This window comes from Bufo bufo, chromosome 5 (genome assembly GCF_905171765.1).
Source record: "Bufo bufo chromosome 5, aBufBuf1.1, whole genome shotgun sequence".
Taxonomy (NCBI): Eukaryota; Metazoa; Chordata; class Amphibia; order Anura; family Bufonidae; genus Bufo; species Bufo bufo.
In genome coordinates this window covers 145,311,050-145,326,863 of record NC_053393.1, presented here as the reverse complement: position 1 = coordinate 145,326,863, position 15,814 = coordinate 145,311,050, and the positions used below count along the sequence as shown (strand labels likewise).

Sequence of the window (15,814 nt, the reverse complement as noted above, 5' to 3'; positions counted from 1 at the left end):
ATCGGGTGCTGCCAGGCAGCAGGGGGCAGTCATGTACACAGTTCGTAGGATATTCTAACTTGAAGCGTCCCCATCACTATGGGAACGCCTCTGTGTTAGAATATACTGTCGGATCTGAGTTTCACGATCTAACTCAAATCCGATGGTATATTCTAACATAGAGGCGTTCCCATGGTGATGGGGACGCTTCAAGTTAAAATATACCATCGGATTGGAGAAAACTCCGATCCGATGGTATAATAGGGACTTTTGACTTTACATTGAAAGTCAATGGGGGACGGATCCGTTTGCAATTGCACCATATTGTGTCAACGTCAAACGGATCCGTCCCCATTGACTTGCATTGTAAGTCAGGACGGATCCGTTTGGCTCTGCACGGCCAGGCGGACACCAAAACGACTTTTTTTTTCATGTCCGTGGATCCTCCAAAAATCAAGGAAGACCCACGGATGAAAAAACGGTCACGGATCACGGAACAACGGAAATCCGTTTTGCGGACCGCAAAAAAAAAACGTCCGTGTGCATGAGGCCTTACACTTTTTGTGAGGCAATGTAACAAGAAATAGCTGTTTTTGCACCGTTTTTATTTTTTGTTATTTACAACATTCATCTGACAGGTTAGATCATGCGGTGTTTTTATAGACAAGGTTGTCACGAACGCAGCGATACCTAATATGTATAGTTTTTTTATTTATGTAAGTTTTACACAATGATTTCTTTTTTGAAACAAAAAAAATCATGTTTTAGTGTTTCCATAGTCTGAGAGCCATAGTTTTTCAGTTTTTGGGTGATTATCTTAGGTAGGGTCTCATTTTTTGCGGGATGAGATGACGGTTTGATTGGCACTATTTTGGGGTTCATATGACTTTTTGATCGCTTGCTATTACACTTTTTGTGATGTAAGGTGACACAAAATGGTTTATTTAGCACCATTTTTATTTTTTATTTTTACAGTGTTCATCTGAGGGGTTATGTCATGTGATATTTTTATAGAGCCGTTCGATATGGAAGCGGTAATACCTAGTATGTATAATTTTTTTTTATTTATGTAAGTTTTACGCAATAACAGCTTTTTTAAAACAAAAAAAATTATGTTTTAGTGTCTCCATATTCTGAGCCATAGTTTTTTTGTTTTTTGGGCGATTGTCTCAGCCTTTTTGATCGCTTGCTGTCTTACTTTTTGTGATGCAAGGTGACAAAAAAATGGTTTATTTAGCACAGTTTTTTTTTTTTTTTTTACGGTGTTCATCTGAGGGGTTAGGTCATGTAATATGTTTATAGAGCCAGTCGATACGGACGCGGCGATACCTAATATGTCTACTTTTTTTTCACTCCATTTTTTACCATTTTTTTTTTTACTTTATTTGGGGAAAATGACGTTTTTGTTTATTTTTACTTGAAACTTTAAATTTTTGTGGGGAAAATCTTTATTTTTTCAACTTTTTTTCGCTCTATTTTTTTTCCCACTTTGGGACTTCAACTTTTGGGGGTCTAATCCTTTCCAATGCATTCCAATACTTCTGTATTGGAATGCATTGGCTGTATGAGTAATACAGTGAGTATTACTCATACAGCTTCCGGCCTGTGAGATCCAGGGGGGCTGGATCTCACAGGCTCGTCACAGGAAGGCAGCGCCGATGCCTCAGGGGACCCGATGGCACCGCCGCCAGCTGCCGCCGCAACTTAGAAGAGCCGCAAACCGCAGGTCTGAATTGACCCGCGGCCTGCGGCGATCGCCGACACGGGGGGGGTCACGGGACCCCCCGCGCATTTAGCCAAGGTGCCTGCTCAATGATTTGAGCAAGCACCGCCCACCGCGTGGCGGTGATCGGAAATACACAGGACGTACAGGTACGCCCTGTGTCCTTAAGTACCAGGACATCAGGGCGTACCTGTACGCCCTGTGTCTGTAAGAGATTAAAGATAATACAACCGGATCCGTTCATAACGGATGCATATGGTTGTATTATCAGTAAACTTTTTGCTGAACCCTGTCGGAACCAGTAAAAACGCTAGTGTGAAAGTAGCCTAAGCTAAAGAGCTGCCTTATCCTCCTCTCTGCTCTACTTTCAGAGATTATGATCCTGAATACAGATGATTGATAGGATCTTCAGCTGAATGTAGGAATGGAGTTCATGAGGAGATAGCTAAAGTAAAGAGAGGACGGACAAGACATACTATGGTAATGTGGGGCTGTGGTAATGTAGCCTATGCATAAAAGTGCTGCTGCTCATTAGTGACACTCCTCACCCCTCTGTCCTCTCTGTACTTCATGTCTCCTCATGCCCTCCATTCCTACAGAGATTCAGCTGAAGATCTTATCAGCTGTATTCAGGATCATAATACCTGATGAGTACAGCAGATGGGTGGATGAGGCAGCTCTATGGCCTCTTTCACACAGGCGTCATATTTTTTGCCCGGATAAGATGTGGGTGCGTTGCGGGAAAATGCGCGATTTTTCTGCGCGAGTGCAAAACATTGTAATGCGTTTTGCACGCGCGTGAGAAAAATCGGTATGTTTGGTACCCAAACCCGAACTTCTTCACAGAAGTTCGGGTTTGGGTTAGGTGCTGGGTAGATTGTATTATTTTCCCTTATAACATGATTTGTGTTTTGATGGGCAGCAGCCTGGAACATTACCTTTTTTTTTTTCATTGATATACTTGCTGATTTTTACACTTCCCTTTGCAGAAGATGTCAGACTTCTTCCAAACCATACGGATATTCCTGGCATAAATATAGGTATGTAAAGCTGACATGTAAACCTGTCATTAGTTTAGCAAATTATGTAAAACTAATTTTATTTTATTTTTTTGTTCAAAGCCGCTGGATTGAATTTATTTGAAGGTGACATTAAGAAAGATTCAGTAAGTACTGATGTTTTATTTTATATTTTTGCAACTGTGTGCAATCTGTCAGCTATTCATACTATATCTAACCCTGTTATATTATATACAGTATATAATTCATGCTATATAGTGCTGCCTAACACAAAAAAAACATACCTTTCTTAGTATTATTTGCATTTCAGAACTGCAGAAAAATAACGTTTATTCATATTCAAATGAGTTCTCAAAGTTCCCCAGCTGGGGGGGTTTAGGAATGCCTAGGAATGCCTTCTGCCAGGGACAAGGCCGAGAGACAACTCTGACCGGTGGGGCGTAGTTGGAGGATAGTGGTGTCACAGTCTAGGGGGCAGACTGGAAGACCAAAAGGAGATACAAGGAACAAGCAAAGAAGCGGGCTTGGGCTCCTATAACAGTTATACGCAGCTGCTGGGCACTTTGAGACTAGTGATGATCGAGCATGCTCGGCCGAACACCTGTTTGGCTCGAGCATCTCGATGCTCGGCACATGGCGGTACTCGGCCGAGTCTTCTCCCCGCACGTTTCTTGGCTGCTAAGCAGCCAATACACCTACAGGGAGGTACTGGCATGCACTGTAATGCCGTAGCCATGTTGGCTACTGGCATTACAGTGATTGGCTGGCCGGAACGCGTCATCGGGTGCTATAAAGGCTCAGTCTTAGTCAGGGAGAGCTGAGCATAGGAAGGGAAAGACAGTGTAGGGAGTGTTATTGGAAGATTTTTATTACAAAAACTTTTCAGAGACCCAAAAGTCCTTTTAAGGACTATTGTGTGTGACAGCAGCAATATATATTTTTAGCGTATCCTGCGCTAAATACTGTCTAATAGGCCGCTGCGGACAGTTAAATTATCCGCGCCACATCTACTGTGTAAAGTGTGCGCATCCCTAAAATATCAGTGACATCCTCTGTACTTTTTCCGTAGAGGGTGTCCATTGCGGACAGTTAAATTATCCTCGCCACATCTCCTGTGTAAAGCGTGCGCATCCCTAAAATATCAGTGAAATCCAGTGTACTTTTTCCGCAGACAGTGTCCACTGCGGACAGTGACATTAGCTGCGCCACATCTCCTGTATAAAGTGTGCGCATCCAAAAAATATCTGACACCCAGTGTACTTTTTCCATAGATGGTGTCCACTGTGGACAGTGACATTAGCTGTGCCACATCTCCAGTGTAAAGTGTGCGCATAAAAAAAAATCTGACATCCAGTGTACTTTTTCCGTAGACGGTGTCCGCTGCGGACAGTGACCTTAGCTGCGCCACATCTTCAGTGTAAAGTGTGCGCATCCAAAAAATATCTGTGACATCCAGTGTACTTTTTCCATAGACGGTGTCCGCTGCGGACAGTGACATTAGCTGCACCACATCTCCTGTGTAAAGTTTGCGCATTCCAAAAAATATCTGTGACATACAGTGTACTTTTTCCGTAGATGGTGTCCGCTGCGGACAGTGACATTAGCTGCGCCACATCTCCTGTATAAAGTGTGCGCATCCAAAAAATATCTGACACCCAGTGTACTTTTTCCATAGATGGTGTCCACTGTGGACAGTGACATTAGCTGCGCCACATCTCCAGTGTAAAGTGTGCGCATAAAAAAAAAATCTGACATCCAGTGTACTTTTTCCATAGACGGTGTCCGCTGCGGACAGTGACCTTAGCTGCGCCATATCTTCAGTGTAAAGTGTGCGCATCCAAAAAATGTCTGTGACATCCAGTGTACTTTTTCCATAGACGGTGTCCGCTGCGGACAGTGACATTAGCTGCACCACATCTCCTGTGTAAAGTTTGCGCATCCAAAAAATATCTGTGACATACAGTGTACTTTTTCCGTAGATGGTGTCCGCTGCGGACAGTGACATTAGCTGCGCCACATCTCCTGTGAAAAGTGTGCGCATCCAAAAAATATCAGTGACATACAGTGTACTTTTTCCGTAGACGGTTTCTGCTGCGGACAGTGACATTACCAGCGCCACATCTGCAGTGTAACGTGTGCGCTTCTAAAATTTATCTGTGACATACAGTGTACTTTTTCCGTAGACGGTGTCATCATTTATGGTTGGAACTACAACAGTATCTGATCGTCTTCGAACCTCCGATTTTCGTTTTTGATTAATGAAAACATTTTTGCGCCAGTCCAAGAATTTCACCTCTAGCGGTGCAATACGGATGCCCCCAGCCGTCCCTCTTAATCATGGCCCCAGTTCCGAAAACCTACAAAATAGAACTATTCCTAGCTGAAGTATTCAGGAGACCCGGCCTGCTTTAAATACTGTCATTTTTTTAAATGGTCAGCTAAGCAGCAGGAACTCTCCCATAATTTTTTAAATGGTCAGCTCAGCAGCAGGCCCTCAACCATAATGTTTTAGAGGGTCAGCTCAGCAGCAGGCCCTCGCATATAATTTTTTAGAGGGTCAGATCACCTGCAGGCCCTCACATATAATTTTTTAGAGGGTCAGCTCACCAGCAGGCCCTCACCTATAATCTTTTACAGGGTCAGCTCACCTGCATTACCTAATAGGTAATTTGGGCGCATGCTGCCTTGCTTGGAAGTGGTAGCCATAGCTGTTTCTAAGGCTTCCTCTACGGAATCAAACCCTGATTCCCCGTACCCGTGGTCACCGAGGTTGGCGCTAAAAATAATATCGAAAGTTCATAGGGCAGACATCCGAATGGATCGTCGCCGTCACGGGGACGTGCAATCAGGCCCAGGTTATCTAAAGTCATCAAAGCGGCAGCAGGCCCTCGCCCATAACGTTTTAGATGGTCAGATCAGTAGTCCCTTGCTCCAAATGTTTTTGAGGGTCACCAGCAGGTCATCAATCATAATCTGTCACTAAGTGTTTAGGCTTTATGAGTGTAGGAGTCCCACTACATGAACAATTGTACCACAATGTGAATGAGGCCCTCCTTTATGTGATATACAGGTTGTATCGGAGTGCCTCTTCCTTGTAATTTTTGGCAGCACTTGCACTTTATATACAAGTAAATATACAGGAAAGAATGTTTCCTAACAATTTTCCCTCTAAAATCAATTTTATCTTTGGTTTTGTGCGTATCATTGTCAGTCTGAAAAAGTGGCGTACTACTCGAACAACATGGTTCCCAGCAGCGACCTGGGAGTCCAAGATGCATCCAGACATCCTCCCCATGCTGTTCCCGAACCATTTCGGTGGTGTTTCCATCAATTTCTGACCTTTTCTTATGAACCAGGCACCCTCTCCTCTTCAGAGCAGTTGGTTTAAGCACTATGATGCTCGATCAACATTATTTGAGACCTTATTTGCATATCAATAACAAGTTATTTTTCTGCAGTTTGGAAATACGGATAATACTAACAAAGATTAGCTGACAGATTGTCTTTTAACCTATTTTTGCTGCAGTTTTGCCATATAAGTATCAGATTAGTGTTATGGGATTAATAGGTGGTAGTCATCTCAAAATAGTTTCACTATATATAAATTTCATGTATTGTTTTGTATTGTGTAGCACAATATAGTTTTACATTTTCAAAATAGGGAAGGTTTTGTGTGTATATGTCTATGTGTGTAGATATGGTGGGGCATATTTACTAATCCTGATATTCAGACAGTGTCAATTTAGACCTGGAAGTTTAAAGCTGCTCCACATTTATCACAGTTGCTCACTGTAGGATGAATTTGGCACATTTAGCTACACATTATATACGTACTTTTGTCTAACTTTACCCCAACTATTCGTTGGCTTACTTGGCTCCAACATTTCTTTGGGTCCAAATTTTGTTGTGCACTGGAATATGTAACCTCTTCGCTGCCAGGGGTGTTTAGACATTTGGTACCTCTGATAGTCAGGACAATTTTCGCAATTTTGACATGTACAAATAAAAAATAAAATAAAAATTACATAAAAAAAAAAAAAACATACTAAACCCCCATACTAATATATTTTCTGAAACTAGACACCTGGTACATTGTGAAAATACCACTCAGTACTTTATACACACAGACACCTTCATGCAACTTTGCATCAAATTATAATTTTACATAAAAATTGCATAAAAGTTGATATTTGTGGGTAAAAGTGAAGCCCAAGCAAAAAGTTATATAGATCACACCTCCTAAAAATAAACGTTCATCATGTGCATACATACCATGTTCATACATAACATGTAGGCCTAAAGTTACATTTCTTTCAGTTCTTGAAAAAATAGAACCCCCATATATTTCCTGAAAGCAGACAACCTGAAGATTGTAATTGTCATGATGGAGTGTTGACAGCTATGTGCATCTTCATGCAACATTATGACAAACAGGAATTATTTAAAAAAATAACGCATGCAACTTTGCATTAAAGAATAACTAAACCTTTATATAAACCATACCTCCCAACTTTTGAAAATTGCAAAGAGGGACAATATGTTCAGTGCGCATCACGGCAGGTTTTTTCATACTAGGCCACGCCCTCTAACTCCGCCCAAATAATAATTATTGACTCTGTCACTACTGCATCAGCTTGGGATCGGTTATTGTCAGAGCCTTGGACAATTTTTTTCTTGCGCTTCAATATCCATTTAAATATTAGCACATAAATCATCGGATTATAGATATTTTAAGGTCGAAATTGCACCAAATAATGAAGTTATGGTCTAATATCCAGGTAGAAACCATACAGATAGTTTAGTAAAGAGCAACTTAGCAAATTTATTAATGCACATTCCTGCATTAATTCCCCAGGTCAAAAAGAGGGACATTTAAGGATCAAAGAGGGACAGAGGGACTTGGGTCAAAAAGAGAGACACTTGGGAGGCATGATAAACTTTTAATATGTTCTCCCTATTGCCCTAATAAAACTATATCTAATATACTTTATTAATGAATTTTCTATTTTTAATATACTTTTTCCTACCTGTGCACTTAAAACTCTGTTCTCTGTACACCGCTGACAGCTCAGTGGTGTACGGAGTATGAAGTACATTTTATCAATGGGGTCGCAGCAGCGCAGTGAGTACGGGCAGGAGCGCACATTACTGCTCCTGTTAGTGCTCCCTGAACAATTACTAACTCTTGGCATAGCACATGGGTACCCTGTACCCACGTACTATGCCAGGATTAGCGGAGTGGAGCAGGCTCCTGCTACTGCCTGCCTGCTCCACTAAGCTAAGTGAACTGCATGTCAACTCTCTCAGCTTAGCGGAGCAGGCAGAAGCAGGAGCCTTTTCTGTTCAGCTAATCCTGGCATAGTACATGGGTACATGTGCAATGCAAAGAGTTAGTAATCATACAGGGAGCACGGACAGGAGCAGCAATGTGTTCTCCTGCCTGTACTCACAGCGCTGCTGCTGCTCATTCATAAATTTCACACTCTGTACAGAGAACAGATTTTAAGTGCACCAGGGAATGGTGTGCTTTAGGTAGGAAAAAGTGTAATAAAATAGAAAATTCATTGATAAAGTATAAAACTGAGTCTGCTTATATAGAACCTACCAGTGGCCATTTGGCTCCAGGAGAAGTATATGGTGGGCTCAGCGTGCATGTTGGTACTTGCATCCCTGGATCCGATGAAAGCTGTAATGGCACCGAACGGGGTTAAAAGCAGAGTGTGCTTGGCGTGCACGCTGACCTGCATTCCCTGGATTTTGTGTGGCTGTCATGGCCCATAAACAGGTAGGAACTAGTGTTAGGGACCACTCAAATGGAGGCAACCTTGACGTGGTGAGTGGCTTATTACGCTTTGGCCAAAATGTACACCAATGTCTCATCCAGCATGGAGGCAGGGCAGAATGCTGGATATAGAGTGCGATCACATTTGTATTCTCTGTTTGTATATGTATTTCGCCATAGTGGTCTGCACCTATATACAGGTTGTGCTGACTCAATTCCCCAAAATTTTTCTTTGTAGTATGTATTGGAGGCGTGGCGATCTCCTTTGAGTCATGCACACCTGACCAGTTAATCTGTCCTGGAGGCTGGTTTTAAAGTCAGTATAAAACTGAGTCTGCTTATATAGAACCTATCAGTGGCCATTTTGCTCCAGGAGAAGTATATGGTGGGCTCAGCGTGCATGTTGGTACTTGCATCCCTGGATCCGATGAAAGCTGTAATGGCACTGAACGGGGTTAAAAGCAGAGTGTGCTTGGCGTGCACGCTGACCTGCATTCCCTGGACTTTGTGTGGCTGTCATGGCCCATGAACAGGTGGGAACTAGCGTTAGGGACCACTCAAATGGAGGCAACCTTGACGTGGTGAGTGGCTTATTACGCTTTGGCCAAAATGTACACCAATGTCTCATCCAGCATGGAGGCAGGGCAGAATGCTGGATATAGAGTGCGATCACATTTGTATTCTCTGTTTGTATATGTATTTCGCCATAGTGGTCTGCACCTATATACAGGTTGTGCTGACTCAATTCCCCAAAATTTTTCTATAAAGTATATTAGAGTTAGTTTTATTAGGGCATTAGGGAGAACATTAAACATTAAAAGTTTATATAAAGGTTTAGTTACTCTTTAAACATTGATTATTGGATTGAAATTGGATAAAAATTCAAATTTGTGACTAAAATGCATAGTCTAGCAAAGTCCATATGCAAACAAAATATAGTCTGCAAAAAACTGTAAGATGGTAAGGCATTCATATATACCACACATCTAAATTCACTGCTGTTCGTTTTAAAGTAATGCAAAAACTGCAAGATGCACCAAACAACTTTTGCATGCAAGTACTGGGAATTATATGGTAATAATTTTATAATATAATTTTTCATCCCCCTATACAAACTGTAATCCTAGTTAAAAATGTAACATTTCTAAACCTAATATAATGCATTAACTAAGGCTTCTGTATTATGGACCCTACACCTGAACCTCCTGCAGATCCTGCAGATCATCACAACATGAGTTACAGCACCATAGGTCTAGTTCTGATGAACCTTGGAGGGGTGAGGTGTTGTGTCAATAATATCGGCAAAAAAAGGCATCTGTATTACACTCATCTGAAAAGCAGTTAAATCGGTTTTTTTTTCGTTCTTTTTTTTAAATTGTACTTTATGGTGACAGTCAATCAGCGAAAATGTATTTTCTAAATCTTTTCCATCTGTCAGAAATATATTAGCTATTAATCTCTGTGATAATAGTTTAGCACTATTACTGTAGCATGTATCGGGTATCTATTGATTGGGTATAAACAGGTTAGGTACAGTGTAAAATGTAAACTTTATTTAGCGCTGTGATCTGGACACTGGTAAATGTCTGGGTCATGACATCAATAAAATATACTAATTTGGCACAGAGTGGTGATTAGATGAGTAAGTGCTCATCTTCACCCTCACATACAATGTGACAATCAGAGAGCAAGTACAGGTTCTTCTCAAAAAATTAGCATATTGTGATAAAGTTCATTATTTTCTGTAATGTACTGATAAACATTAGACTTTCATATATTTTAGATTCATTACACACAACTGAAGTAGTTCAAGCCTTTTCTTGTTTTAATATTGATGATTTTGGCATACAGCTCATGAAAACCCAAAATTCCTATCTCAAAAAATTAGCATATCATTAAAAGGTTCTCTAAAGGAGCTATTAACCTAATCATCTGAATCAACTAATTAACTCTAAACACCTGCAAAAGATTCCTGAGGCTTTTAAAAACTCCCAGCCTGGTTCATTACTCAAAACCGCAATCATGGGTAAGACTGCCGACCTGACTACTGTCCAGAAGGCCATCATTGACACCCTCAAGCAAGAGGGTAAGACACAGAAAGAAATTTCTGAACGAATAGGCTGTTCCCAGAGTGCTGTATCAAGGCACCTCAGTGGGAAGTCTGTGGGAAGGAAAAAGTGTGGCAGAAAACGCTGCACAACGAGAAGAGGTGACCGGACCCTGAGGAAGATTGTGGAGAAGGACCGATTCCAGACCTTGGGGGACCTGCGGAAGCAGTGGACTGAGTCTGGAGTAGAAACATCCAGAGCTACCGTGTACAGGCGTGTGCAGGAAATGGGCTACAGGTGCCGCATTCCCCAGGTCAACCCACTTTTGAACCAGAAACAGCGGCAGAAGCGCCTGACCTGGGCTACAGAGAAGCAGCACTGGACTGTTGCTCAGTGGTCCAAAGTACTTTTTTCGGATGAAAGCAAATTTTGCATGTCATTCGGAAATCAAGGTGCCAGAGTCTGGAGGAAGACTGGGGAGAGGGAAATGCCAAAATGCCTGAAGTCCAGTGTCAAGTACCCACAGTGAGTGATGGTCTGGGGTGCCATGTCAGCTGCTGGTGTTGGTCCACTGTGTTTTATCAAGGGCAGGGTCAATGCAGCTAGCTATCAGGAGATTTTGGAGCACTTCATGCTTCCATCTGCTGAAAAGCTTTATGGAGATGAAGATTTCATTTTTCAGCACGACCTGGCATCTGCTCACAGTGCCAAAACCACTGGTAAATGGTTTACTGACCATGGTATTACTGTGCTCAATTGGCCTGCCAACTCTCCTAACCTGAACCCCATAGAGAATCTGTGGGATATTGGGAAGAGAAAGTTGAGAGACGCAAGACCCAACACTCTGGATGAGCTTAAGGCCGCTATCGAAGCATCCTGGGCCTCCATAACACCTCAGCAGTGCCACAGGCTGATTGCCTCCATGCCACGCCGCATTGAAGCAGTCATTTCTGCAAAAGGATTCCCGACCAAGTATCCTGCATAACTGAACTTAATTATTTGAAGGTTGACTTTTTTTGTATTAAAAACACTTTTCTTAATACGCTGAAATATGCTAATTTTTTGAGATAGGAATTTGGGGTTTTCATGAGCTGTTGTCACGACCGCTATCCCAGCAGCAGTCGTGTCGCATCAGACGGAGGGGAAGGGGGACCCTTATCTACGGATGGGAAATAGAATGGCCACCCCTGACTAACCCTAAGCTGGCACCTTTCTGCCCTGATACCCTAGACGGGGTGTGAACCCGTGCGGCGAGCAGGATGCCTAAACCCTCAGTCACCCTAACAAGACTAGACTGGGGAAAGGCCGATGGTAGCACTAGTCACCATCACTCGCGTCTAGGAGAACAACAGGGGAAGACAGCAACAAACAAACAATCTATAGCAGAGATAGACTTATCCAGTCACGAGCAGAGAAGGCGATCCCAATCACGACAGTCCACGCCGGACAAGAGCTCCACAGCAATACCGTCAAACGATCTCCTTCAAAGGTCAGAATAGCACTGGAAGTAGGGACTATATCTGGCAATGACTGCAAGGGAAACTGAAACTAATATAGTAGCTGGGAGTAGCAGACAGGACTCACCTGAGAAGGATGCCTACAAACTCCCAGTCAGGACAAAAAGGTTCACAAGGCAAAACCCGGATGACATACCCTGAACCACGGAGCAAACTCACAAGCTATCGCGAGTAGCAAGTCGCTGCGACCTTCTCCTCCCAGACCTGTCTGGATCAGTCACAGTCGTGACAGCTGTATGCCAAAATCATCAATATTAAAACAAGAAAAGGCTTGAACTACTTCAGTTGTGTGTAATGAATCTAAAATATATGAAAGTCTAATGTTTATCAGTACATTACAGAAAATAATGAACTTTATCACAATATGCTAATTTTTTTAGAAGAACCTGTATACTCTCCTATTGGTGGGTGAAGGGAATTGATAACATGCAAAGAAGTCCATGTTATCCTTCCCCTGGGAGCATGCAAAGTTACAGAGTGAGACAATCTACATGTCTCCTCTTTGTAGCCTGTCAGGACTTTCTCCACTGCCCCTCTTCTCCTCATCTCCAGTCTGTCGCTTGTCCTCATAAAAAATCATTGTTACTTGGCAGCAGATCCCTGCTTATACAGGCAGATCTGCTGCATAGGAACAATGATTTTTGGTGCTGGCAGAATCACATGATCACCCAAAGAACAAGCTTTTGCAGAGCAGCACCAGCCCCAAAAGCAGCAACTTCGGTCTGTTGTTTCTGATGAGTAGTTCTCTTCAGCCTCCTACTGAAGAAACCACCCAGCAGGAGTGGGACATGCAGCAGAATCTGAACCAGCAGGTGGTTGCATACTTGGATTGGACCCTGTCTCCCATGATCAAAGATCCCCTGGACTGTTTTCCGGACAAGAATAGGACTTTTATCTAGTTGGGCAAAAAAAGGTGGTATGCTTAAAGCCAGGATTTGTGTTTTGGGGATTTGGGGACCGCAAAACACTTACGGCTGTGTGCATAAGGCCTTAACCACTTCCCATCTGGGCCATTTGCCCCCTTCCTGACCAGGCCTAATTTTGCAAAACTGACATAGCTCATTTTATGTGGTAATAACTTTGGAACACCTTTACTTATCCAAGTCATTCAGAGATTGTTTTCTCGTGACACATTGTACTTCATGATAGTCATAAATTTGAGTCAACATATTTCACCTTTATTTATGAAAAAATCCCAAATTTACCAAAAATTTTGAAAAATTCGCAATTTTCTAGATTTAAATTTCTCTGCTTTTAAAACAGAAAGTGATACCTCATAAAATATTTATTACTTAACATTCCCCATATGTCTACTTTATGTTGGCATCATTTTGGAAATGTCATTTTATTTTTTTAGGACGTTAGAAGGCTTAGAAGTTTAGAAGCAATTCTTAAATTTTTTAAGAAAATTGCCAAAACCCACTTTTTAAGGACCAGTTCAGGTCTGAAGTCACTTTGTGGGGTCTACATAGTGGATACCCCCATAAATGACCCCATTGTAGAAACTACACCCCTCAAGTTACTTAAAACTGATTTTACAAACTTTGTTAACCCTTTAGGCGTTCCACAAGAATTAAAGGAAAATGGAGATCAAATTTATAAATTTCACTTTTTTGGCAGATTTTCCATTTTAATAAAAATAATTCTTTAACACATTGATGGTTAACAGCCAAACAAAACTCAATATTTATTACCCAGATTCTGCGGTTTGCAGAAACACCCCACATGTGGTCATAAACTGCTGTATAGGCACACGGCAGGGCGCAGAAGAAAAGGAACTCCACATGGTTTTTAGATGCCATGTCCCATTTGAAGCCCCCTTGATGCACCCTTACAGTAGAAACTCCCAAGAAGTGATCCCATTTTGGAAACTAGGGGATAAGGTGCCAGTTTTATTGGTACTATTTTTGGGTACATATAATGAATGATCAAAAAATCATAACATGGTTTGTAGAGTGAAACTAAATCGCACCTCCTCATTCCTATACTATTGACTACTGTATGTAATAAGCAGCATTTCTTATGATAAAACATGGCTATACAGCGGTTATATCAATCATTTGCTGTGCACTATTAAGAGGCAATTAGTATACAGTTTGATCAAAGAGCATAGGCCCACTTACCGCGACAAGGTTGCCTCTTGTTAAGTGGGAACCTACTCTAACCGTAGCGCAGTGCCATGTGGCGACCACCGCGTCTCCACACTGCTCCAGCAGGCAATGGGATCCAGCAGCCAACCAGCTGCCCCGCTGTACAGCGGAGCCACCTAGGCCTCGGGTCCCACAGCTCCACCAGCACAGCACAGAAACAGCGACGGCCGCCATCCAGCGCCGCATGTGAACTGGTGCTAAAGGATCACCTGTTCACAGCTTCTCAGGAACTCCAACTGAGATGTGGTAGGAATTAAAACCCTGTGCAGACTTCTGCTAATTTGGGTAAAGAGCACCTGTGCCACATGGGGAGGAGTGCTGACTTAGTATGGGGGAGAAAAGGACTATAGAGCAATAAAATCATGGTTTGTAGAGTGAAACTAAATCGCACCTCCTCATTCCTATACTATTGACTACTGTATGTAATAAGCAGCATTTCTTATGATAAAACATGGCTATACAGCGGTTATATCAATCATCAATCAAGCTGTGAACAGGTGATCCTTTAGCACCAGTTCACATGCGGCGCTGGATGGCGGCCGTCGCTGTTTCTGTGCTGTGCTGGTGGAGCTGTGGGATCCGAGGCCTAGGTGGCTCCGCTGTACAGCGGGGTAACTGTTTGGCTGCTGGATCCCATTGCCTGCTGGAGCAGTGTGGAGACGCGGTGGTCGCCACACGGCACTGCGCTACGGTTAGAGTAGGTTCCCACTTAACAAGAGGAAACCTTGTCGCGGTAAGTGGGCCTATGCTCTTTGATCAAACTGTATACTAATTGCCTCTTAATAGTGCACAGCAAATGATTGATATAACCGCTGTATAGCCATGTTTTATCATAAGAAATGCTGCTTATTACATACAGTAGTCAATAGTATAGGAATGAGGAGGTGCGATTTAGTTTCACTCTACAAACCATGAAAAAATCATGGGGGCAAGGTGACCCAAAAATTGGTTGTTTTAGCACAGTTTGTATTTATTTATTTTTACAGCGTTCACCTGAGGGGTTTGATCAAGTGACATTTTTATAGAGCAGATTGTTACGGACGTGGCGATACCTGATATGTATACTTTTTCTTATTTATTTAAGTTTTACACAATAATAGCATTTTTGAAACAAAAAAATTATGTTTTAATGTGTCCATGTTCTTTTTATTTTTTGAGAGATTTTCTTATGTAGGGGCTCATTTTTTGCGGGATGAGGTGACGGTTTTATTGGTACCATTTTGTGGGACATACGCCTTTTTGATCACTTGGTGTTGCACTTTTTGTGATGTAAGGTGACAAAAATTGCTTGTTTTGACACAGCTTTTTTTTTTTCTTTTTACGGTGTTCATCCGAGTGGTTAGGTCATGTGATATTTTTATAGAGCTGTTTTTTACGGACGTGGCAATACCTAATATGTATACTTTTTTTATTTATTTCATTTTAACACAATAATAGCATTTTTGAAACCAAAAAAATGATGTTTTAGTGTCTCCATGTTCTAAGAGCTATATTTTTTTTTTTTGAGAGATTTTCTTATGTAGGGGCTCATTTTTTGCGGCATGAGGTGACGGTTTTATTGGTACCATTTTGTGGGACATACGCCTTTTTGATCAC

The 15,814-nt window shown here is 42.0% G+C and overlaps 1 protein-coding gene across 1 annotated transcript in view; it reads left to right on the top strand.

The window, feature by feature from the left end:
- The window catches only part of LOC121002434 (meprin A subunit beta-like), a 93,911-nt gene that overhangs the window by 14,085 nt on the left and 64,012 nt on the right, over positions 1-15,814 (top strand). The window lies entirely within an intron of this gene.